Source organism: Numida meleagris, chromosome 10 (assembly GCF_002078875.1).
Source record: "Numida meleagris isolate 19003 breed g44 Domestic line chromosome 10, NumMel1.0, whole genome shotgun sequence".
NCBI classification, from domain to species: domain Eukaryota; kingdom Metazoa; phylum Chordata; class Aves; order Galliformes; family Numididae; genus Numida; species Numida meleagris.
The window spans coordinates 19,206,644-19,233,296 of NC_034418.1; the positions used below are offsets into that span (position 1 = coordinate 19,206,644).

Here is a 26,653-nt window from a genome sequence, read left to right on the forward strand (position 1 = left end):
TTTACTGTTTTGTACCATGGAGAGCTTTGGCCATATTTACATATGGTGCTGTAAGAAAGAGATTGAAACATTCAGCCCTGTGTGGAAGGTCCCTGTGCTGGTTTATTACTTTTGTCAGTCCTTTACTGTGCAGCTGGAGACAGAATATCCTAAATGTCTACCCATAAAGATTCCGACAAAATCTTCTTGTTTTTCATTAGATGTAATCTATAAGTCTTATGTATGTTTTTTCTTGTAATTAAACTCACTTTTCTTGGGATTTTGATGTATTGAGAGCATCAGTGGTCTATGAGCTGTTGGACGTACTTCACCATCACTGTATTCAGTCTCCTATTTTACTACAGAGCAAAAGACTTCCTGCATCTGTAGGAACATCGCTCTATAGCATAGGGTTTGTGAGACCTTCAGACCTTACCCAAAAGCCATCTCATACTTTCATATAAATCATTTTTTATCCCTAAATTATATTTCAGTGAGAGGGAAGCCAGGCTAAAAAGTCAAGATCACTCATTGTGGTGTTATTCCAACAGCACAGGAATGGGCCTTTCAGAAATGTCTCAGGCATTTTGTCGTTTACTCAAAGAGTGATGAAGGGCTGGCTCAGTACCAACCCAGACCTCCTGAAGTGATTTCAAGGGCTACCAGTGCCTGATGGTAGGATCAGCCCCCCTGATAAGATCAGAGCTCGTGTCACTAAGCAGTAACCGGTTCTCGTGCCAGAGAAGCCTTGTTCAGAGCAACATGGGATAGGCACACACAGCATGGGATGGGCGCACACATCCTTACAACATGGCTTTGTATCAGGGACATGGAGGTGGGATGTTCTTTTTGTTCAGGGAGAGCCCTCTCTTGCCGCAAGTGACTGCCTCAAAGTTATTGAAAGTGGCAGAAGCGTGGAGAAGTGCTTGGGGAAGAAACGCGTGCTTACCTCAGTGTAAGAGAAGCGCTTTGTAGGTCACTGTCCTTGTCCTTGATGTCTTTCTGTGGTAACAAACATATCTGCAGACCAGGGGTTATCTCCAGTTACTACAAAAATAGCATTAGTTCGACTGCCATATAAAGGACATGCATTATTAATTTCTTGGGTTTTAGCCATAGACTTTGCAATCTTTTATTAGTTATATGCAAGAGAGTTTTTCTAGGGTGCAAATTTGCTCTAATTCAATGATGCTAGAAAAAATATCTTGATAATTTAGTGCATGGTATACTTTATATCATACCACAGCGGCTCAAATTTCCTCTTTGACTATGAAGTTTGTCAGTTTGTCATCTTTTTTGAAGAACTTGTTGCCTACCTTTGGTATCTCAAGTGAACTCCATGATCTCACCCTGAGGTGTTAAGAATCGCTGAGGGCTATCAGAACTTGTGTAAATTACAGCGATGCAGACAGCATGCTGAAAAATCAATAAGTAATGAAATAGTACTGCAGTGAAGTAGCCAAGAGAGCAATGGGTGAAAAAATCCCAAGGACTCGGTTTCATTTTGTCAAAGTATAAAAGATAATGTTCTGCTGTGATGCTATAAAATCATCCCCACTGGCCAAAGAAAATTGAAATACAAAAGAGCAGTATAGAGGTTCCGGATGCGCTTCCTCCTCAATTCTGAGTCTCTGCCTCCGCCCATCAGAGCGCAGTGCGTTCTGCCGTGGTGACTTAGGCAGTCATTTACTCTTTTAATGAAGAAGGAGGTGTAGTTTTTCTGACTTTGCATGCTATAGTCTACAGTCAGCCTCATTCAGTGCTCTTCAAGCCTGCTTCGGATTCCCAGTAATGCTCCCACTGCCCATGCTGAGCTGGTTGTCTCCTATTGGCAAGAGGAGAAACCAGCAGAACGCATCTCCTGCTAGGGAAACGCAATCCTTCAGGATGCTTTCACACAACGTCAAGGGAAACAAGCTGAAGGTTTCATGAGATGCTTGAATTTGGTCTTCAGTTGTTAGTCGGAAGCTTCTTCTTAATCTAAGACTGTGCATTTCTGAAATATGTTATTGTACAAGGAAACCAATTTGTTTGTGGGCAGACGTACCGCAGTGCTATGTTTTCCGGGAAGGCCGCGCTGTGTCTCCCCCAGCAGTGACGCCAGCTTGTCCATCCCTTGGGCCCTGCGGGAGCTGGGGCCGCTGGTGGTGGTGGGTGGCTGCCTATGGCATCAAGCAATTCCTCAGCATCTGTAGGAACACAGAATGTCTCTGAGACTTCTACTGTTCTTTCAGTTTTGGTTGAAATTTTCCGAGCTGGGAGCAAGGTGGGGGCCAACACGCAGGCAGTCACGTTTCCTAGGGACTGCATTCCTGGGAGATCAGGCTTGGAGAGAGCAGGTGATTCTGAAAGGGGAAGAACGTTGGACAGAAGCACGCTGTCACAAGCTGGGTGTTGAAAGAAACCACGAACGGTGAGATCTTCAGAGTGAATTCTTAGTGTTGAAGAGGTTTTTCCGTGTGGATATGAAAGATGATTAAAATGCTTTATTTAAACACAGATACCAATAAATTAAACCACTCTCGTTATAGGTAAAACAGCTTGTGTTCTGATGTTAAAGGAGAGTCCCTCACATTGGCCTCTTATAGCAAATCAACCTGTTATCCTCTCCATATATCTGTCTGTAAGGAGGAAAAAAAAAAAGGTTTAAAAGCCAGCGAGCTGCTGTTGGGTCCCGAAAGGCCTTAAAGCCGGGTTCAGACAATGGTCCTGCGCTGCTTTTCTCGTGGTGATTTTGTCTGTGCTGTTCTCCATGCTGCCTGGAGAGGCAGAGTTCTGTGCTGTGTGTGGGTGAGACCTCTGGCAGCGCTGGGCAGGGAGGTGCAGCCCTTGGAAAAGGGAGAGTGAAAATGGCTTCCTTAATGTGCACAGGCGATCTGTTTGATATAGATTAATGGTTACTCTTCAAGCACATGCACGGTTGAAAAATCCTTCTGGAAGACCCAGGGTAGCGCTGGCTGCGTTTGGAGGAATGGGCGGTTAGGCAGTGCCGGTTCCATTTCATTGGTTCCAATCACCTCGATAGACCATCAGCGTCTTTGTTTAACCTCCGATGATTTTGTTTCATTATGGCAGCATGCAGAAAATGAACAGCTACGAGCCACAGCTAGAGAGTGTCTCGAGTGAGAAGGCAGGGAGCTTATATTTAGTTGTTCAACAAACTCAGGTTAGGCTGTGGTGAAAAGAGCTCTATTAACTTCACTGACTTTGGAGAGGGCCCTTTGTTCTATTCAAAGTTGTTATGGGTTACAGAACTCAAAAGCCTCTTTTCTTGCCCATTATTAAGGCAGCGCAATGAATCACTGTATTTGGCAGGGACACTTTGTAACGTTCCAGATACTACAGATTTGTTTGCAGTGAGGTAGCGTGTAAATACTAAAGAGGTCTCCAGGAATTCACCAGCATAGAATATGTAGACCTTGGAAGCAGAAAACATTTCTGCACACATGAGGATCACATCGTTGTAAATACAGAATATCCCGTGTTTATATTCATGAGAAAAACTGCAGAACCATTCCTAAGGCAGCGGCACGCGGCAGCGTTTGGCCCTTCGCGCTGTGGGCTCCTCCTGCCCCGGCATTGAAGGGGCCCAGCTCTGCCCCCCCCACAGAGGGTGCCCCGTGCCCCAGCTCAGAGCTCAGAGCGCAGCGCCTTGCGAGCTGCACCTCGCGCTGCACAGCGCTGTTCTCAGCTGCTTCTGCCTTTGTCGGGCAGAAACCACTTGGACTGAGCACTCCTCATGTCTGCCACAGACCTTCGTATTTATTTCTTTTTTCCAGCCAAAGCAATTGATTCATTTCTGAGAAGTCAGTTAGGAATAATTCTTTTTTTTCATGAAGGAATTCCACCAACCTTTTTTCCAAAAATCTCCAGCCCAAATTTGAAACTTTAAGATTAGCAGTGCATGGCCTTTGCAGATGTGTGCCTTTCACAGTTTCTGTGCATGTTTACCCAAATTGTAGGCTTTAGAAAGCCTAAATACCCTGAAGTTCTCCCGCGGGCTCAGATTTGGTTTGTTCCCATATTCCCACAAGGCTCCATCATCAGCGGTGCTGACGTCCACGTGTGGCATTTCTCCTGGTGGTGCTGGTGTTTGTGACGGTATCTGTTGTCTTGGTGTTCTCTTTGGCATCTTCAGCCCACGTTGGAAGCTATGGAGTAAACTTGTGTTTCTTCTGTAATAAACTTCCCATGCTCACGCTGTTAGGAGCAGGCTCCTGCTTCCATGTCTGTTGGACTCACAGCAGTAGGCAATGTTCTGGAGAGGGCTGATCGCAGAAGCACGGCCTGGTTGGGTTGGGAGGGGCCTCGGCCCCACCTTGCTGTAGGCTGGGTGCCCCCAGCTCTGGCTGCCCAGAGCCCACGCACGGCCTCGGGCACCTCCAGGGATGGGCACCCACTGCTCTGGGCAGTGCCGGGCCCTCACCCCCTCTGGGTGAAGGGTTTCTTCCTCACACCGGACCGGAACCTCCCAGCTGCGGCGCAGAGGCACGAGGAGCTCGTTCCCGTGCGGAGCGGTGCCGGCGGTGATGGCACACGGCGCTGAGCTGCGTGCCGGGGGCTGAGCGTGGCCGCTGCACTGGGGCACTGCGGGGCCCAGCGCCGGCACCGGGGCGGCAGCACGGCCCGGCGGGATGGGCACCGCCCCGGCGGTTGGGCCCTCCTCGTTCCTGGGCGCCGAGTGACCCCTGCTGGGGCCCGGCAGAGGACGGGGAAGGCCGGGCCGGGCCGCGGGACCCCTGTGCCAGCCCGGGAGCCGGGAGCCGCGGGGCGGGACGAGGGAAGGGTGTGTGGTGGCTGAGATGGTTGAATGCTGCCTCAGAAAAGCTATTGCTTCCCTACCTTTGCCACCTTTCTCCCTTTGTGACGCTGGTTAATCCGCTGCAACCTAACTTTTCACAGACTGATACTAATTGGGCATTCTTCATTCTCTTCATGGTTCACTTGAGATGCAGGGAGCTGAATTTGTACTCGCAACTGCTCTGGAGCCCTTTGGACACAGGCAGTGTTCTGAGGAATCGCGCTGTAGGCCTCTCCTAATTGCCATCACGGGCAGAAGGCGCTTCTTCCATTCTGTGGGTCTCATCACAGGTACTGGCAGCGCCTTGCGTCCCGGGCTGGAAGGGAAGCCTGCCCGGAGCTTGGCAGCGTGCACATCCGGGCAGCATTCAGATTGTGTGAAGTAAAGACAGAATTCTGTGCAGTGGGCAGTGGGGAAAGAAATACATACATCTGTTCTGTGCAGGAAGCGAAAACTGTGGAACCGTGGGGAAAAAAGTACTGAGTGAGCTCAGTGCATAACCTGTGCTGCGGGGTGCGGGTCTGCACTTCGCATCCAGTCCTCTTCCACATTCCTTTCTCCACTAAGTCATTAACAGGCCGCTGTGCATGCCTCTGTCTCCTCACACCCACGTCTCCAGCCAACCCACGTCCTTCTGCCAAGAAATCTTTACAGCTTAATTCTTCCATGAAGAATCTAAATCTAATAAACCAACAGTGCAATACGTTTTGCAAAAGGGACTCAGAAGGAAGTATTCTCCACATATCCCAACCACAGTGTAATTGCTGGTGCTGCCTACCTGAGCTTCCCTTTCCATGAACTTCAGTTCTGTTTATAAACATTTTCCGTTACCAGTATTCTTATGCATATGCAAATCCAAAACTCAGTTTGGGAGATCTTCTGTAGCAACTTCTAAATCTGTTTTCTGTGGGTATTTCTTCCAGTCAAATCAAACTGCATAAAATTTGGTGGAAAGGTGATGCAGAGTGTTTTTACTGCTAAGTTTCAGAGTATTCCCAAAATTTCGTATTCACCTGTGTGAGCAGTGATCTGAACAATCCTGCTAGGCAAAAGTAGAATGAGGGTTTGTGTTTTCTTATGAAAGAATGACAAAATAGGCAGGCCTGCTTACAAGCTCAGAGCATTTCTTCCTAGTTCACCTGGGTTAAAGCCAGGAGCTGCACCGAGCATTCAGGCCGTGCTGCTGGATGTCTGGTGTCAGACTGCTGCTGGCCTGCTGTGTTTTGGTTCTGCTTCCATTTCTGCAATAGCCCCTCTGCCTGGGGGCTGCAGGAGGACGCGGGCACAGCCCTGCAGAGCGCAGCCCGGGGTGTGAGAAGGTCTGCACAGACAAGCGCGGCCGTGGGACCTGCTCCCAGCTGGGGGAGCGTGCGGGGATGTGCTGCTTCCCGCAGTGTGCGGGACAGCAAATAAAGAAACTGACGGAAAAACGGATTTAAAAGCTTCTGTAGCACTTTCTGCTTGGAGCTCTGAAATCTTGAAGCATCGCCGTCAAAGCTTTTCTGAATGACTTGATGAAGGTTTTTTTTGTTTTGGTTGCTGCACTCTTGGGACTCATTGGAGTGGCAGGATTAAAATTAATTAGAGGCTGTTTGGAGGGGGCTTTGGAAGATCGCCTCGGGCTATACTTCAGTCTGGTTGTTAGAAGCAATATCATCACCGCCTCCTCCGCCAGCGAGCGCCCTGCGCTGGTGCGGCTGGGGGAGCCGCGGAACGTTCAACACAGACATCAGAGCAAAGACTTCCTCCCAAAGAGATTACTTACCACAAAACCAGTGGATCTACCTGCTGACAACCCCAGAAATATGTCTTGTTTCATTTTATGGTTTCTAAAAGAGGCTGCTTTATGAAGCTCACCAGAATCTTGATGAAATATCCATGCGAGGATGTTCATTTTCCTCCCTTCTTACCATGAATTATGTTGATTAGCATGTCTGAGAAGAGATGATAGAAAAGCTCTGTTTCAGCAACTGGGTTTTTTTTTGTTTTTCTGTTTGCCAAGGAATGGGTGGGAATATCCAACGAGTGAAGAAAACGGACTAACCATTTCAAACCCACTTGTCAGCCTGAGTTTGCGTTTTCCTCCTTGAGGAGGGTCAGTTCCAGGACTGATAAAATGCTACATCTCAAAATTTGTCAAGTTTTGATCTGATTTATGCATTTGTAGGCCAGTAGATAATCCTTTATAGTTAATCCCTCTGTTGCATGGAGGTTAATGCTTGCCTGATTAGTATTCTTGTGTAGATATAGTCAGCAGAAGGCGAGAATTTAAACTTTTAAGATGAATTTTAACTTGTAGTCAAGTCCTATTGACTTTGCAAGAGCCAGCATTTCATGCACAATTTCTGACTTTCTATTATGGCATCTCAGACCAAGATGAGACAAAATCTAATTTTTCTGTGGTAGCAGCTAGAGTGAGAAATCACTAGAATTTTTGTTATTAGTTCACAGCGGCTAACAACTTTTGCAAACTGGTGAACGAATCTTTCAATAAATGGAACCGAAAGTCATTTGATTTCTCCAAGTAATACCTACTTATCAAAATTACTTAAGGATGCAGGAAGAAATAAGGGAGTTTAATATTTTTTTCTACCACATATCCTGTGTGCCTTAGAAGAAAGTAAATATATTCACACAATGCTACATAATTTAGTGCAACCGTTCGCTCTCCTTAATGAGTCATCCCAGAACTGGCTTCATTTTGCTCCGTGATCCCTTCTAGCTGTATCTAGAGGAGATGTATTTTCATGGCATTCTCAGAATTTGAACTGATTTAGAGGTATGTTCTTGTTGCTATTTCTGGTAACAGTAACATATTACACAATAATTGTGTTGTTTTCACTCAGCATCTTAGGATTACTACAACATTAATTGTGAATATATAGCTCTAAAAATACGAAATTGAGAAGTAGCTCTCTGTCCAGATACAGGAATCATTATCATTGGAGAGTGATTAAGGAGCCCGTAATAGAAATAGAAATAGAAATAGAAAACTTTGTAAAAATATCAGTGTGCAACAAAAGATCAAAAACAAGCAGTAACCACTATTTTAAAATACTAAGTCTTGGAATGTGCATTATGACATACGGGTGTTTTGACTCAATATTCTGAAAATGTGGGTGGCAGGCATTCAAAGTAGGATGTTCCTAGGATCATGGTAGCAAAACGGAATCGTTTCCCACCTTGGAGTATCATAAAGTGTTTTGGGAGTAGGTGATGCTAGAGCAGAAGGTGAGAGACTCTTTGAGTTTAAATACGGTAAGTGCCCTGTTCTAGATTTTCCCAAACCAACACGTTGCTTACAAATATAAAGGGAAGAACAGAACTTGGAGCTGCAGGACGCAGCACTTGGTCCGAGAAGGTGTTGGAACGGAGGAGCCCAGAGTCCTGGCCATCGGCCTGAAGGGCACTTGTGGTCTGAGATCTGGAGGTGGAGAAGGGGAGACTGCGGGCGGCCCCGGCGGCAGCTCGGCCATTAGTGAGCAGGGGCAGCCTGGCCCCTTTGGTTATGGGATCTTACGTAGTTGGATTAAAACAAAAAGCAGAGCAAGAAAAATGCCAAAAAAACAAAGGGTGGAGTTAGCAGAAGGAATTCTGCACATATTTAGCAAGCTCTTCATCTTGTGGGCTGGCCAGGCTGTGTTCCCTGGTAGCTATGTTAGAGCCTCCAAAAGTAGAAGGAACGCTATTAGCCAGTGTCGTCCTTCCCACTCACCTGCACTCCAGGGGGAAAAAGCTTTTATTTCTCGAGTTATTTTCCTTAAATAAGTTTCGGATATTAAGAGATGAAAGTCACTGTGCAGCATAGCAGAACCTTCACATGCGGAGCCCTTCCTCCTCCTCTCTCTCGCCCTCCTCCCGCACACTAAAAGCAAACAGAATTCATTATCTCATCTCAGCTTTGCAGCTTTTTAAGTTCAATGTCAATAGCTAGTTAGGAAAGGGCCGTCAGGTCAGGGATTAGGACTCCGAACTGTCCTTGACGTTTCTCTGTAGGATGATCTGCTGTTTGCATCTGCCAAGCGAAAAAAAATCCTTCTTCTCTATCCTGGGAATGATCAGGATGGGAAAATGTCAGTTTAGGGGCTGACAGAGCTCTGATAAGAGTGATCTAGAAATGGCAGGGAGCGAGAGGGAAAGAGAGACAGAGACCTAACTACTGTCATTATTCCAAGTTTGAAATTTCATTTTTAAGTATATTTGCCGAGGCATGTTCTGCTTTCCTCCGGTGTTTCAGTTGTTGGGCTTCTTTTTCAAGCAGTTTCATTTTAAGGAAGTCTGAATCTATTTTTATTTGATTTGATTTTACAAGTTCTGGAAAGGTCATCTTGCCTGGCCTGGAAGCTGCAGAAGCATTCACGCCCGCAGAACCGCTTCTAAGTGTGGAAATGGTTCCTGCTTTCCGAAGTCTCTGTGCTTTCTGTGGAGTTACCAACTTGGTCCGAGTTCTCAGGATGGAAACAAAGCATTTAGACGACAATATTTTTGAAGTTTCTATACCTACTTTGTCAATAACTGCTGTGTTAGTAACGATTTTTTTAATGTTTCCTTGCCTTTACTCAGAATTTGAGAGTAGAGAAAACTTACTCAATTTATTCTTCAGACTGGGCTTGGTGTTTCATTCACTTTGTCTCCTCTACCCACAAAGATGCTCCTTCAGTATGAGATGTATTTTATTAATATGTTCTCTTCACCGAGATACTCCATTAAGATTTTCCAGATACGCAGTTGTTTGGGTTATGCAGGGCATTATAGTTTTCAAAGCCGTGGTGGACGTTTGTGTTTTAAATGAGGAGTGAGTGATGGAGTCAGCGGAGGAGGAGTGGCCTCGCGGGGCGGCTCGCAGCGGCCTTCCCTCGCGACCCAGCTTCCCCTCAGCTCCTCCAGCCCCCGGGGGCTGCTGGGAGCCCCCAGCTCTCATGTTGTGTATCAGCACTGGTGAGACACTGAGCTTCTGTAAAGCAGTCTTTACTTTTTTTTAATTTTAATCCACCTTCCTGCGTAGCTTTGTGGTGGGACAGCCTGAAGGAAAGGCAAAATAAATCAACATAATTTAATTTTTTTAATAACCTGATTAAGAATGAAATGTCATCAAATTGTGTTCTGTGGGCTACTGGCAGTTTCTTCAGTTTCTCAGATGCAGCTTTTCCATTTATCTGCTAACTCCCAGCCAAAGGAACTCGATCATGTTACTTCTTTTGCCGTTGTTGTCCCGGTGCTCGCTGTGCTTCTCCTGGTGATGCAGAGTCACTATCGTAAAACTTGTTACTGCAGAGGGGGAGGAGGAACTGTATACGAAACATGGTTGCTCCAAGTGACCACGCTGCGTAAAGTAAAAGACATTTATTTCAAGCCTTGGACCTTTCACATTCGTGTCTGTCGGTCTGAGGTGTGGCAGCAGCTCAGGTTGTTGCTCAGCCCCTCCGCCGCTGCCTGCCCCCCCCAGCCACTGTGCGGGCAGCGCAGAGCTGCCAGGACCCAGCCCACTGCAGTTTGAGTGCCGTATCTTCAACAGCTGTGTGTGCTCCCTGTGCCTGGTGTTGGAATGGTGCAGTGTGTTCTTCCTTTGTCCCCTCTCTTTCTGATAACGCTTTGCGATAAACATCAAGACACAGTTTTCCTTGAAGAAACTGTTGTCGCAATCTCAAAATTACCAGTTTTCCCAGGTAGTAGTAGTTATTTTTCGAAAGAATCGTTTCTCCTATAGCTTGCCTACGATAACAATTAAATTACCAAGGTGATTTTTCCCGTGGGGCCCAATACTGCACTATACAACTTTCTATGAATCTACTGAATGGAATAAGGAATTAAGCTCCTACTGCTTATAACTGTGTTGTGAACTGTTTGTAAATCTATTCATTATTTCATTTTTAAAGCCCTAAATTGGGTTTAATTGTAATCATCATCAGACTTCTCCATTTAATATTCCAGTATTCACTGCTGCAGTCAGAAGAGGCGTGAGACTCACTTCGTGCCCTGGCGCCAGCCCGCGTGCCCCTGGATGGTGTTCTCAGGGGGCTGACGTGCCGTCACTGCAGGTTGGGAATGGCACTCAGTGACCATCTGTTTCAGCAAACAGCTTTGGCAGCGGTTGCGTCAGCCCAGAGCATCGCTGAGATTCCAGCCTTGATGGCTAACCTCCTGTAGGAAGGGGTGATTATATGTCCGTGTCCTGCTCTGTCCATTTATTTGCCTCAAACCTTTCATACCTGGAAAGGCTCAACTGCTGGCTTTAAAGTCGCTTCTTTGTTGAGTGATGGATTTGGAAATTTCTAGAGGAGAAATTTCCCAGCAAAACAGAAAGTGGTAAAACAGGTTAAAGTGCCCTGAGCCCTATTTATCTTCAGAATAATTGTCCAGTACAATTCACAAGCAATTTCATTTGCATAAATGCTGAAACAATACCGACTTAAGTCCTCTTGACAATCTCTTCTTTCCTACTTTTAACTGCTGGGTTTTTTTTGGCTTTCACACACTACCAGTGTCATCCGTATTTCTCACCTGAAAACCATTACCCAAAGCCATGAGCTTCTGACAGAGTGAAGCCCGTGTTCTCTATTTTTTCTAAGCAAGCCCGGCATATTTGGGGCATGCTCTTGGCCTTGCCAAGCTGCTTCTACATAGATAAACTGCAGCCAGCTGCTGGGTGGCTCCAGCTCAGGTAGGGAATACCTGGGTCATGCGCAGGCCAACACAGCAGATTGTGCCCACTTGCTCCTGTCCCGGAGAGAATATATGTACCTGATTCTTGTGTGCCCTTGAGAACAGCCCCTGAGATTGTAAGTCTGTAAATATACTCCAAATACTCTAAATTGTCTGAAGTAATCAAAATGGTGGGTAGCCTTTCTTTAGCTATGCTTCTGGCTCCAAGACCTGGGCCAGCATTCCCTGCTGAAATTTGTACTTAAGGAATGACTCTGTCCTTAGTCTACGACTGTTGCCTTCCTCAGCCTGCTCTCCTGGTTCAGGGGTTTGTATTTAAACTGGTGACAGAGGTGACCCTGGGGTTAACAGAGCACAGCGTTTTTGATGCATTATAATTAAAAATTGTTCATAGGTTCTGTTTTTGGACCTACTGTGTACAGGAGTAGGCTCAGAACTGTTTCGTTCCTCGGCAGTCATGCCTTCATCTTCCTGGCTTCATAGTTTGATGTAATGATTTTCAGGTATTGATTTACAGCCCACGTCTGTCATTTACATCTTCTGTAGTTATGAGTCTGACTTCTACGGCAATATCAAAAACAAGAATCTAAATGGATTGGTTTAAGTATGCATGGCATTGTTGAATTGTGCAAGCTGTGGTGTTTTCAGAGTGCCTGACTCAGTTGTATTATTCCTAATGACAAATTGGAAAGCAGCATATGTAGATCAACAGAATTGATCAAGACCGGTGGTGTCACAGCAGGTTTCTTGCAGGCGGGGTACCTGGGGATGCTCGGAGACGGCGAGTAGGTCTGAGATCTGACCCAGTTGTTTCACACACACCGCAGAACTCAGGAGGCACGGGGGTGTTTGTGTGGAAGGTGCAGTTGTTGGTCCCACCCCAGGGAAGTCTCCTGCCCGCTGTGCGGGGGGATAACTTCCAGTGTCCTTGGGCGGGGGAGGAGATGGAGCACCCACGCTTAGTGCGTCAGCGTGTCTGTCACTACTGCCCTTCCCTTCTTGTGTTGGAGACAGCTCGTCATCTGTGCTCAAGGGGAAGCCTAAATACGACATGCAGCCATGCACAGCAGCATCACAGAGTGCCAGAGGCCCCAGCTCTGTGTCACAGAGGTGATGTTTGAGGTGAATGGCTCAAACTCTGTGGACAGGGCTTCCAGTTTGTCTTTTAATGAGTCCAGGTGAACATGGAGGTCCTTCTGCATCCCTCTGCACATTGAAGTTCTTTGCAAACGTTACTCGGAATGTAACAAAACTTAAATATGCAGTTGAGAGTGGAGTTAAGCCAGTATTGTTTCCCTCAGTCTTCTTAGTCCACACTTAGCTTTGCTTAGGTGTTTTCTAACTGGAGGCTGTAATTTTAATCAGTCAGAATCTGTTTTGAGGTACTGTCTCGCAGTAACATAATCATAGTTTAGACGATGAAAGGAAAATAAGGATTCTTTGGATTTCATGGCTCCCTTCCCTCTTTTCTATTCATTTCCTCCCCCTGCCCACGAGCTGGGCTGCTGTGGGTGACAATCTAGCAGGATGCTGCTCACAAAGCAGGGAATGTCCACGTGGTGAGGGAGGGCAGCATCCCACAGAAGCCCTAAGAGGGAGCAGATGACCAGCAGGCTGACCAGCCTGGGGCTCCTCGTGTGCCACTGAGTGTTGGGGCTGAACACCCACCGCCACGAGGCACACGCAGCTCATTGCCCTCTCTGTACAACAGTCTGCAGGCGTCGAGGCTGACGTTCTTAAATTCTGCCATTCCCAGGCTGCAGTTTGCCTTCTTTGCAATTGTGCTGATGCAACTGTTTGTGCAGCCACACTGTAAACCACGAGTGAGTTGGCTGAGGTTTATAAAAAGCAGCCAAACAAAGCTTCCCCTTCCCTCTCCAGAAACAGAGGATGCACGGAAACCATTGGACCTTTTTAACCAGCAGAGTCTTCCATTGGTGGGAGCTCTTCTGTGGAGAATGGAGAATTTTCTGTCTGCTTAACCTTGCTTCATCGCATTTCTCTCCACACTCACACATCTCCAAGCCCACGAGCAAAGTGAACCTCTTCTGCAGTTTGGTCCTGAGGCCATTTGGGATTTACGGTGTGCCCATCCCACAGCGCTGCTCTGAGGAACTGGAGGGATCTGTCAAGTTAAAATGCAGTCTGCTTCAGAACAGTAGTCACACAAAGTCTCCTGGGAGATACTGTCCAAGACTCCTGTTACACTGGCCTATCTGGGAATATTTCGGCATTGGTAGGAGAGCAGCAGCAGTCCTTTAACACAGAATGTATGGGATAGTTCAGTTGGAGGGGACCTACAAAGATCATCGAGCCCAACTGGTGCTGTCTCATGGAAGCTCCTTCAAAGGAAGGAGAGACATAACGGTGCTGGGAAGGGGAGCAGGAACTTCAGACACTTCGTTAAATGTCAGTGAGTAACGCATCATCTGGGTGTAGTCTTTGGAGGAAAATGAAATCACTTGAAAACAACTTGGATAAAGGGTAAAAATGTTAAAAATACACTGTTAATGTGATAAAATAAGACTGGATGCTACAAGCCATGGCATGCTGTGGCTTTCAGGAAATACAGCCCTGAAGAAGTACAAAAGGCCTTTAGTTTGAGGTAATGAGGTGCATCTAATTATATTTAAGAAAGAACAGCAAGAACTACTTAGGAATACACTACCCACCCTTTTCTTTTCACAAGGGCCAGACAGAATTCCAGTCCTGAGACACCGTTATTTTACAAAGAGGTGAGGATTTCAGAGAACATCACAGCAAACAAGGTTATTTTCCCATAACTGTGGAAAAAAACGGCAAAGTCTTTCTTGTCTGTTCTCTTCTTCCTCTCAGTAACTCCCATTAGGGGAGGGGAAAAAAAAACACAACAAAACCCAACCAGGCCAAAATAAGCCTGACCGTCATGAGAAATGAGGGCTGTCACAGTGACATTTGACACCATCGGGCCACAGCTGAAGAACAAGGGAAAAGTTTTCGGACGACTGTCACTGACCCATAGGCCCTCGCTCCTAACCTTGCTCTCCAACATATGTTTCTCATTTCCTTGCTTATAGCTGGTCCAAGCTAATGATATGTGTTTTGGCAGCCATCCCGTGCTTGGCATAGTGCCTGCCTTGTTCTCATTGTCTCAGCTACTTACAGAAACCCCTTTCTCTGTCTTTCTCTCTCTCAGAATCAGCTTTATAGACCTCCAAATATGCAAAGCAGCTCTTGCTTTCAGAGCTACCATCTTCAAGACTCCACCCTGTGTCCCTCTTCCCTTCCACCACTGCCAAACATATCAGCAGAAACGCAGGAAAACTGCCTGGGCGCGAGACGTGAGCTAGAGTGGAATCAGTGGAAAATCAAACATATTGGCTCATTAGAGTCTTGCTAAAAATACGAAGAGCACGGCTATTCTGAGGGACGATGGCATGGGAAAACTCTGCCTGGAATCTGGGATCTGTCGGAGCAGACAGGGCTTCCCAGAGACGTGGGAAGGGGAGTGACGCCGCAGCACAGAGGGCATCAGGCTTGGCAGATGCCAGGACGTAACTCGCAGGGGCTGCGAGATGCCAGGGTGGTTACTTTTCTGTTTGCAGTCAATAAGGGGTGGGAACGGTGGGTAATTATGACAAGCGTGGGGAGTGCCTTCTGCGGGTTATAATGCTGATCTGGGAGCCGGGAGCTCGGGCGTTGGTTCCAGCTCTGTGCTTCTGTGCAACTTGGACAAAATCCGGGTGCCAGTTTGGGCTGTGCTTGAGCAGCTCCCCCTGTGCAGTATTGCTGACACTAGTGCGTAGGACAGAGCTATAGGGGAATGGCTGTGGTTGGTTTTGTGGCTTAGCTTTTGTTGGTTCAGAAGCGCCCAGCTGCTGTTACACCTCAACACGCGGATATCTGCCGTTCAGCTTTGTGTTGGCAATGGGGAGCACAGCCTGTGGATCTAAAGGAAAAGGCCACTGGTTTTTCACCAGGCATAAATAACTGAAAACACCACAACAAACAGAACAAGTGGTAGCAGCCAGCGATAACCCCAGGCTATGAAAGAGCTTTGCTCCAACGGGATTTCGATGAATCTTGGTATTTTCCTCTTATAGCCTTCCCCATCCCGAAAAATATAATCTGTGCTTTAGTCCAGGCAGTGTTTCAGCCACCTGAGCTAAAACTCTGTCTTTTAGAAACTCCGCAACTTCAACACCATGTTCTGTTGTTGTAAGACACGGAAACACATGGTTATGTAACATATATATTTACAAATCCAAGGCTCTGTCACCAGTCTGTCCTCCATAATCCTGCTGCCGCTGAGACATATGCACACACACACACACACACACACACACACACACACATACATGCATGTATACATTCCCAGCGCCCAAACTAATTGTGTTTTTTACTAGCATAGTAAGAAGTGTAACGGCGGGGGTGTGAAATCCAACGTGTGTTCCTCAGGTTGAGTTGTTCCATAGTGGGTTCTGCACGCAGTCTCACAGCTCTTAGGCTATTGTCATCATATAGCTGGGGCAGGGTGAGGGACTGACTCTGATAAATCACCAGGACTCAGTCTCTGGCAACAAGAACGTCATGAAATCGTTGTAAAGATGCAGAGCCAATTAATTTCAGTGGCAGTTACTCCTCAGTATTTGTTGCAAACTATTTATTTTCATTTTTTAAATACCGAACAATAGCATTTCAGCAGTTAACTCATACTCAGCATGATGAAAGTGAAACTTAAATTTTTCCTTCTTTCCTCCTCTATTTTCTGACGCTGTCATCCACTTTAGTGTCTGCTCTTTTAGAGCTTGGTCTAGTGTCACTGAAGTTAATAGGAGATTTTCCATTCTCATTGTATGAGAGCGGGAGCAGACCATTACCAGGGCTCATAACCTTCTTGCCACATTCAGCTATTTCCTCTTTGTTCCCGCTCCTTCTATCAAGGTCATTGCTGAACGCTTTTTATTCTTCCCCTGCACTATCTACAGATACCATTTCTTATACAGAAACTTTACTCTGCATTCTGTGATCTCAGGTGTTGACTGCATGACCTCCACATCTCTAGCCTTCCTGGTTATCGCCGTGTAATTTAGGTTAGAGGGGACCTCGGGAGGTCACCTTGCCCAAAGCCCTGCTGAAAGCAAGGCCAACAGAAATCAAGTTGCTGAGGGCCTTCTCCAGTCAGGCATTAAAATCCCCGCAGCCTCTCTGGACACCTGTTCCACATTCCTCCTGCTTTCATGAAATACATTTCCTAGCATCTGCTCAGAATTCTCTGTGTTTGGAATTCTGTCTGTGGCCGCTCGTCCTTTCCCTGTGTGCCCCCATCGCGTGTCTGCTCCTCCTTTCATGTCATTACTGCGCAGCCCCAGCTCCTCGGGGCTGGCAGCGGAGCTCCCCCCGCCCGCCGTGCCGGCCGTGCTGTGAGCGCTGGTCGCTCTCTGAAGCAGCGCTGAGCTCTGCTGGCTGCATCTCCCCATCCCCGGGACCACGAACGTCTGTCTCCACGCCCCAGCACCTCGCAGCTGAGTCTCATGCCTTCTGAAATGGAGACACCAAGGAGGGGACAGCAGGTGTCCCAGGCCTTCTGCTCGGAGGACGGTCGCCTTGCTGTGCACGGCTCGGTTGGAGCCCTCTCCAGGACAGCGTGTCGGGCTGGTGCTGTGGGGCGAGGGGCTCCTGCACCTCAGGGGACAGCTGGTATTCGAAGGGTTAAACCACCGCCACATTTCACTCCTCTTGGGTTTCTCATAAACATTGAGCAAAGCAGTTTCATTCAATCACATGTATTAACTACTTAAATTCCCCTCTCCAAGGATGTGGATTGTTATTTTATGCCAAATGTGCTGTAATTAAGTTTGACATAAGCACATGGATTAAATATGTGGTTTGGTGGGCAAAAGGGAGATGGCTTTTCCTTCTGTCCATATGGAGAATCCGGCCAGATAACGCGAGCCAGGCTCTGGGCAGAGGATACAAGTCTTTACTGTTCATTTTATTGTTCAGCATTGTCTCTTTTATTAACATTGCACAGGTTAATTAGCTGGTGGCAAGAGCATCAGCATTCTTTTAGCCCCTTAAAGAGCATCACCCTGGATTTCTTTTTGTACTCCCTATGAAATACATGCATCTACATAGGTATACACCTGTACATAAGATTTTTAGGTAGAAGCGCTAGAGACAACATCTGCTGGGTAACAGTAGATTATTAGAGAATTATCATTGAATCTGTTCATCAGGTTGCCCTCATTATTATTTATTCCATTGTCAAACCCTAGCAAGAATACCACACCTTTCAGTTTTACTTATAACAATGGGGTGCCCTTTATCATTCACTTGCCATAAATTATGTTTTACAATGATAATGGAATCTCAGTTGAAGGCCTTTATTTAGTTATTATTAATTATTATTAATAGTAATTGTTAATACATACAAGTTTCATGACAGTAGCATCTAAATAGGGATACAGGTTTCACAGAGCGTGTTGCTATGTAGGATCACAAGAAAATGCATTTCTCTGAAAATACTGCTGTCTGGTTTAAGACCAAATAAAAGTGACAGCAGCAAAAGTATGGAGGTAAGGAGGTGATGAAGATGAAGATGACGTCCTCACAAGGAATGAGCACAGAAAATCATTCTAAATTAAATACTGCATTTTAAATGCCATCGGAAAACATTAACTTTCCATACTCCTTAGCACTTCCCTCCTTCCCTCTAAATGCTGCCTCTAGAGTCAGTTGTTATGCATGCATTAATTTATTTAATATTTATTTATTTTCCCGATCCTCTGCATTTCCAGCTGCTTTTCTCTCTCTCAGTTCGGTTCCCGATTGCTGCCCCCTGCTACAACTTCTTACCCCTCCCAGGTCAGCGGTCAGCATGCCGGGGGGACGGGAGGACGCAGGCTGCAGGCGGGTGACTGAACACGAGTGCTGTAGGGGTACAACTGGGAGAGCTAAGGAGGTTCTGGCCGTGTACCTGAGGGACACAACAGATGGTGTCACCCCACCGCCGTCAGAACTCCTGCTGCCGTCAGTGAGTTTAGTTTTGGTGACTGTTCCTCAACGAGAAATCCGCAGAGTTTAGAGAAGAGCTACAACAGGGAGTGGTGGTCTGGGAAAGCTACTTGTCAGTGACAAGCTTATCTTGATGTCTTACCCAGTGAAACCCATAGACTGTTCGGACAAGTTCTGTAAGGAGATGAAGGAATCTATGCCGTAGCATTTTTAATTGAAGACTGAATGCCGTTGTCATGAGAAATGATGGACTTGATGACAAGCTGAACAGAAGAGCTCTGTTTGTGTGTGCAAGGTGAGCAGAACGACGTTTGTGCGTGCAGGGTGGCGGAGCCAGCTCTCATGAGATGCGTCTCCATCGTCCGATGCATTTTGGTGCAGGACAGCTGTGTGCAGGTGTGGTAGCACAGTGGCACTCGGTGACAGCCCCAAGCTGGTTGAGGCTCAGTGTAGGAGTCTGTGTGGCTCCCAGCTCCAAATCAGCCTTGTCAGCCCTCATTCAGGGACCTTTGCACCGTGAGCAACTGAACTTAAATCTTCTGTTATCTCTTCTGACATAAAAATCTATTGCTCTATTACACATTCTGAGAGGGAGACCCTAAGTGTGAGAACTAGTTCTTTCCAGAGGAGAAAAAGGAAAGAGGAGACAGAAATCATTCATTGGTTAAGAGCTGAAAGACCCATAGGAGGAGATGTGGGGAAGACTCTATTACGCTGATTTTAACAGTGCGCTTTGCAAGAAATTGCTTCTTTCAGTGATCTTTCAGATGGACTTAGATGTAAAGAGAAAGATGAGCCAGAAGATTGTACTGATCTTTGTAACGTTATTATCGCTCTCTGCTATACTGATGCATATACAGTATACTTTTTTGAACTCACAAACATAGTCTGATACATAGTCTGACTAGGAATCAGAAAATAAGAGATGGCCAAGCTGAAAAAGTCTGCCAAAAAAAATGAAAAAAAAATCATAGGCTATAATGCCTTTTCTGTACTGTGTGGTGGAGGCGTCCATTGTAGCTGTTTGTTGTGTGGAAACCCAATGAAATGTAACTTCTCCGTGGCAAAAAAATGCAACAAATCTGGAACGTACTACTTGAACTGCTTCTGGCAGCAAAGAATGTAATTTTCAGGTTATTCTATGAGTTGTGTCTTCATAACAGGCTCCTTCGACGTGCAGCCCCTATCAGCTCCTCTGGCACACACTTTTTAAGCATTCAGCAATGTCTGTTCAGTTGAATTAAGCAGCAACTTCAAATGCAGCTTACTTTCTACATGCAAATATTTTAACGATATCAGATGCTGAAAATGAGCTCACTCCGTTTTCTGCAGTTTATTACACCAAAAACCATTTGGTATAAACAGGGTTGTTTTATAGACAGTGTACATAGACTGCACAGTGCTGGGCAGTAAAATCCTCAGGGAACAACTAAGGAAGATCAAATTCAATACAGATGCACAGAGATCAGAAATTTTATTGAAATGTAATTTGCTTGAATTTTTCTGAAAGCAGCTCCTTTTTGTCACTGAGCAAAACTGGCTGCCTCCCATCTGAGCACCTCTCTCTGCTGGGTGCTCCTCAGATGCTCGGCGCTGCCGGGAGCTCGCAGGGAGCGGTGGCTGCTGCGCGTTCCCCAGGGCGATCTCCTGGTGTGAATGCCGCTCACGCAACGGAGCACGTTCGGTGTCTGTGCAGAAATCTCAACTTCTAGAGACATACAGATTTTTCTTAAATTTTATTTTGTTTTAAAAAAAGGCTAACTTCCCCCATAAAAGGTTTGACACCTAGGGGAGTTCGTGGACAATCACAGCAGACTGTTGATCAGCCAAGAGAGAGGCCAGGGAGGCAGCTCGGTGGGTCGGGCGGGTGGGCGCTTGCTGGTTTCATCCGTGCAGGGTTGCATTTGAGGCCCTTCAAATGCTGCATTTGAGGAAGGCCGCTCACCCAGCAGCCCAGGGTACTGCGCAGCCGCTGGGGCTCTCTGCCTGCCGCCCTGCCCGCGGCGCTCCGGCTGCGGCCGGTGGGTGAGTGCCCGGTGGGGAGCTGCCTTTTTCAGGCCAGGCTGCGTGGCTGCGGCAGGAACCAGCTCCAAGTCAGCACTGGAGAGAAGCAAGTGCACAGGCTCACTCCGCTCTGGGAAGTAACTGCCGGAAAGAATGGGGACGGGGAGGAAGAGCTCTTGTTTCCAAATGAATGGAATGCGTACAGATTCAGAGCATCGGTTGGGTTGTATCTCCTCAGACGTGGGAAGGGGCTCGTGGTTTGCTGGCGTGGTGTATGGCTCCGCTCGGTAAGGTTTTGCATTGCAGGGTGGGAGGAAGTGTGGGAGCTGCAGCCCATAACTAGCGGAGCATTCGGTTTTAGGGTTTTTTGGTGTTGACGTCTCTCCAGAGAAGTCAAAATTTCAAATAAGAGAGCAATTTTCTCATAAAAGCATAACTGTAGTTCCTTTTAATATTCATATTTCTTTTCTGCCGAAGAAAAGAAACTCCTTGTGAAAAGTCAAACAAAAATCAGATGTAATTTGAATGCCTAACTGATCTATTAGGGAATTTTGCATTAAGAGCTTTCCGAAATCCTTATTTATCTTTTTTCTTTATGTAAATTAAAACATTTAATCTATACGTGTTCAGTGTAAAATTTTAATTTTAAAATTTTATTGTTTCCATAGTCTGTCTGTGTTCATGCCTTGGCCAAATCAGATTCCTCTTCCTTCTCTGTTCAGTTTGCTGTTTAATTTCATAATTATCCGGTGGAGATAGACGCCCCGACTCATTGAAGCACATACACTTGCATTAAAAATCCATATCCTTTCAGGAAAGATATTAAGTATATACGTAAAACCCATGAAAATCAAAATTAATCAGGTTGCTGAAATAGGTCCATTGTCATTTTGCTTTGAAAACTTTTCTTTTATTGCTTCATTATACTCCATTCTGGCCAATGTTTCTCTCATTCCTTATTTGCTTTGCCGAAATTGACTGTAATTCCTATTCATTCATTAAGGTTAATTTTTACACTGTTTAAAATCGGATTGAATGATGATCCTTGTTTCCCAGCTTCCCCTTAACTGCAGTTAGGCCCCCACTGTTGTGTGTACCTCAGAAAAAGGGAAAACAGGAGAAGATGGCTGTTGGCCTGCTGTGGGCGCGTTGCAGAGGCAGCTCCCGAAGCCGGCCGCCTCACAGCCCTGGTCAGCACTGCTCCTGTGGGTACTTCTCCAGGAATGGCGGCACAGCACGGAGCCTTGTTCCGTGTGTGCCTCTCGTGTTGCATCACTGTGAAAAATGTTTTGAGATGTGCACGGTTACGTGGCTCCCTTCCCGCCAGCGTGGCGCGGCCGTGCGCTCTGATGAGTGACGCACTGTTAGGTGACCTGCTTTATAAAGTTACGCCGATGAGCTGGATTACAGGCGTGCTCTGGATATGTGCTATTGAATATAACTTGTTTTTCCACAGTTATTGACATTTTTACAGCCTCTGTTTAGGAACAGTTAATTACTGTGTGTAATAATCAATTGTAAGAATTTCTTATATCAGAGGCAAACTTCAAAACTCGTGGTGATGTGTGAGCGGTGCGGTGGCAGGGCTTGATGCCGTCAGCTTTTCCGACGGGTCGGCTGTACAGATTAGCTTCTGGCTTGTACTAATTGTCACAGATGTTTCCCTTTCTAATTTGTTATGGTTTGAGTCCTGTTTTTTATAACCTCTTTCATATCCTCTTTTAGCGAAGGCGTGTAAACTTCCTTGTGAGTAACATTGGAAGCTTTGGGGGTGCCAGGTGAGCTGCTCTGAAACGTGAACCGCCCTGCACCGAGAGCTTTCAGGTTACGCGGTTTGTTCCTATCCCTGCTGCACACAGGTGTCTTCAGTGTTGGAACTTTGCTCCTTTTAAAGACACGTGAGCATTACATCTTTCAGAAGTACAGCCAAGCTCGGCTGTCAGTGCATCGGCAGCTGGGGCATTTCGTTCCCTTGGTTTTGCCTGCTCAGGAATTGCTGTGCCATTTTGTGCTCTGCATTTGCGTCTCAGTGGCTTCCCACATCGCGTGCAGAGGATGACATGGGAGGCAGACACCCAAAGTTCATGTTTCCAAGTTTCTTTTAAAGCGGTCGTCCTGGGTGCCGGGTCCGTGGCTGCCAGCCCAGCCCAGTGGGCCTCGCTCTGCTCTGGCTGCGCCTGTCTGTGTGCAGTGCTCACCGCCCATGGTCCCATGGTGCCTGACGGCCGCTGTGTGCAGGTGTGAGCCGTTGGCTGGGTCGAAGCACAGCTCTGCCCTCTGTCTCCTCGAAGCGCAGGGCTGGTGTGAGAGCCGAGGAAGTGTTGAAAAAAGGAACAGGAAACCGATGGGAGAGGAGATCTTTTGAAAGTGTGCGGCAGTGTGAGGCTCCCGGCCGGTCCCTCACCTGAGGAGTGTGGGGCACTGCGTGCGGCGGGGACAGATGGGCCCAGGTAAGGGGCGGCCGTGGGCATGGCGAGGCGGCGGGATCCGCTTGGCGTGGGCCAGGCCGTGCAGCTCCGAGCAGGGCCGTGACACCGCAGGGCTGTGACACCACGGGGCGGCCGCCCGGCACAGCTCAGTGCCTGCAGCTGCGGCTCCTCCCAGCCCGGCGTGCTGGCGTCTGTGTTTATGTTTTCCTTCAGAGTGGGGCTGAGCTCTTTAACTGTGAGGAGAAATGTAATCTTTTTGCTGATAAGATGGTAAAATACTGCAGTCCCGCTGACCTCTGAACACAGACCCAAACCGCCGTGCTGCAGAGCCCCCGGCCCCGGCCCACGGCCGCGTGCCACTGTCGGCCCCGCAGCACCCCCAGTGCCCCGCCGTGCCCCACCAGTGACTCCAGCACAGCCCTCCGCCTGCGCCCCCGGCCCTGCCACTCTCGCGTGGAGCTTTAAACCTCAAGACGCAGTGAACACTAATCCTGATTTATTTAGGATTTATCTGCATTATTAATTCCAGGCATGTTGTGAAAAAGTACTGAGGGTTCCAGTTTGCATTTAAACTCTGGCTCTTTTGGAGAGAGGTTTATTTGAATCTTCTCCACAAAGTGACGTGTTAGCCAAAATCTCAGACTTTTTAAAGTTTTTAAAGCACTCGTATGGGAGCTATCCTTAATAATTTGACTTATTGATATTTTTTTTCCCAGTAAATACCCTCTTGGACTATTTTATGCATTAATCTGGATTTGATGTGGATTTAAACATTTACAATGCAAAATAATTTGGGTTAAAAATAATCCCCCTTGATAAAGCTAAAAAAACCCCACAACTGTCACCGTCTCCGACAGCCGGGCCTCAGTGCCACCCTCAGATGGATGGAGCCGTGGGGCCGGGCCACTCCATCGCTGGGGACAGTGCAGGCAGCCTGGGCCCGGGGCTGCTGAGTCCCAGCGCCGAGCTCGCTGCTGGCCCTCGGCACGGCCTTCAGACTTCTGTGTCCAGGTTGGACTCCCCGGTTCCAGGGAGACGAACTGCTGGAGAAAGCCCAGCGGAAGGCTGCAGAGATGGTGGGGGCCTGGAGCGTCTCCTGATGGGGACAGGCTGTTCGCCTGCAGAAGAGAGGGCTGAGAGGGATCCGATCAGTAGAGGTGCCAGTATAGAATTTGCCCATTCTTCTCTCCACTGTGGTGTTCCTCCTCACGTGCCTCTTCATGTCTATTCTAAACCAGATTGCCTGGCCTATAGGGAACAATTTTCCAGTGTATTTATTTGTTTCCTGAATAGGCACTTGGGACACAGGCGTCTCTTGATAATCTCTGCACACAAGAGCAGAACTACAAGAGCTTCTGACAGTGCAATACAACACAGTATTTCTGCAGTGAAGCTAAAATGTGAAAATGAGTTAAGATAGTGTTCTGTAGCAGCCACAAAATTTGGAATTGTCTACTGAAAAATGGCAAGGCAGGAGAAGCCGTCATACAGTGTGGAGCTAGCTGTCACTGCTCAGGTGAGAGATCTTGGGGCTACACTGAGTAGTTTTCTCTAGCACCATTTCAGTGCTTAGCAGTAATCAAATGATCAAACATTGTTAGGGATCATTAGGAAAGAAGTAGAGAAAAAAGCACAAAGATCATTAAAATCCTTTAATCACAGATTGTTGAGGCTTCTGGGGAAGCATTGTAGTCTGCTCACTGATTCATCCTCTTGCTGACGGGGCTCTGTTGCTGGTCGCTGCTGACGATAGGATGTTGGCTAGATGGGCCTTGAATTTAATTTTTCTTCTTATAATCTCTTAGCTGATACGTCTAGTTCACTTACAGTACTTTTCTGACATGGTAGGTCTTGGAAATCCATAAGGAGTATACTGTCCTCGCATCTTCATGGTAGCAGCTGCGGTACCGGCAGCCAGGTTTTGTCATCAAAAGGAAGAGTGCTCCCTTCAGTCTTGTGCTGAATGAGTGCACACTATAGCCTAGGACAGACCAAAAATTGCATTTTTCAAAATTCTGATAGTAGCGTTATCCCAAATTCTGGTAGTGTCTTTCCCCTCCTCTTTTTACAATTTCTCTTGTTTTTTAAAAGCAATTTCTGATGCTGCTGCTGCAGAAGGTGCCGTTTCATTCCTTGGCTCCCTGGCACAGGGGCCATGCGGTCGGGGCGAACGCCGCTGTTCGGCCCTGCGAGCCCCCTCTGGGAGCGTCCCGTGGCAGGAGGCTCAGCCCAGGGCTGGCTGCACATTGCTGGGCAGGAGCTGCCGTCTCACGGAGCGAGGCTGTGTGGCACGTGGGGCCTGAGAGATCCATCGAGTGAGGAAAACCCGGCGTCAATAAGCAGCTCTGTGGGGTCAGTCAATGAACTGCCTTGCAGACGGCTTCCAACCAGTTCTCCAGCAACAATCAAACAGCCTTTAGCTGCTATCAGCCGCTTCCATCACCTCTGAGACTGGCAGTTTTCCAATAAAGCCGATACCCCCTCCCCCAGGGTAAGGCCATCAGCGGGAGGTGGACATTGTCTTTTTACTCCAGCAATTTGAGGACAATGTTAGCTTACACTCCATTAGCAGGCGGGACACCGACCCCTGACCCTGGCATTGACCCGCGGCCCATGGTTGGGCGCAGGGGAGTTAAGGTGGTCTGCAGCCGCTCTGCCGGCACCGAGCCGCAGTGCAGCACGTGGCCGTCATGCCGAGGCTCCAGCCGGAGCAGCGGTGCTCCGTGACCAGCCATCCCCATACAGCCAGCGTTAGGGTCCCGGTTCCAGAGTGCAGAATTTGGATCAGCAGTTAGGACGCTGTCTTCAGGAGGAGATGCTAGGTGTGCCAGCGCGTGCCAAGGGGTGCCACGTTCACACGGAATGGCCTGCAGTGGTGTGCCCAGAGCCACCAGGTCTGGCTGCGAGGTGCTGGGCTGCTCTCGGGTGGGCTCTGACCTGGGCTCACCATGATGAGGGCTCCTGGGGACACCTGGGGAATCTGAAACACAGCGGAGCTGCAAAGCCAACCGCGTTCCAGCAAACCCGCCTGTCTGACTCGCGCTTCATTCACTTGTCCGCGCTTTTCCCTGTTGAGGACTTAAAGGCCTGCCCGTCAATAAACACATTAGCTCGCTAAACATTCGGATGCCTTTTCTTCTCTGGATTAACCCTTCGGGAGCTGGGGCTTCCTTTGGATTTGTTAGGGTATTGATCACAGATCGCGTTTGCCTTTCAAACTCTCTTTCTGCTTTAGACTTGACAGATAGTTTCAGTGCTGCAGTCAAGCAGCAAATTCACTGCAGCCACACAGAGAAAGGAGCCACAGTGAACATCCCGTGCTGCTTTTCTTCTGGGATAGAAAGATGCCTCTTCTCTAACCTTCCAAAGGAACATGCTCGCCATCATTAGGGACAACTTATTCTCGTTGGCATTGCTAATTAAGCAAATATTGAAATCTTAAGCAATGACAGATATAATATATGTTTATTTTTAGTATTAGCAAAAATTAAATTAAATTAAAACATGCTCTAGCCTAATTCAGCTCTTCCCTTCCCATTGAAAATCATACCTCTTTTTGGTAAGTGTCTGTAAATGGGCATGAAAATTTAAAAGGCAGCCAGCTGAGATAGCCCCACTGTTTCTGGTTAAGAACAGATTAAAGGAGCTCTTAGGAGCATGACTTGGAAGAAACTTGGCGAAATTGAAAGCTCATATCTTATGACCCAGATGACCCAAATTGATGCAAAAATATCAGAATTAGTGACCTACGTAAAAAACGGAACTTCTGGCTTTTTCTCTC

At 47.3% G+C, this 26,653-nt stretch overlaps 1 protein-coding gene across 1 annotated transcript in view; it reads left to right on the forward strand.

The window, feature by feature from the left end:
- ZFHX3 (zinc finger homeobox 3) overlaps window positions 1-26,653 on the forward strand; it is a 510,940-nt gene that overhangs the window by 314,241 nt on the left and 170,046 nt on the right.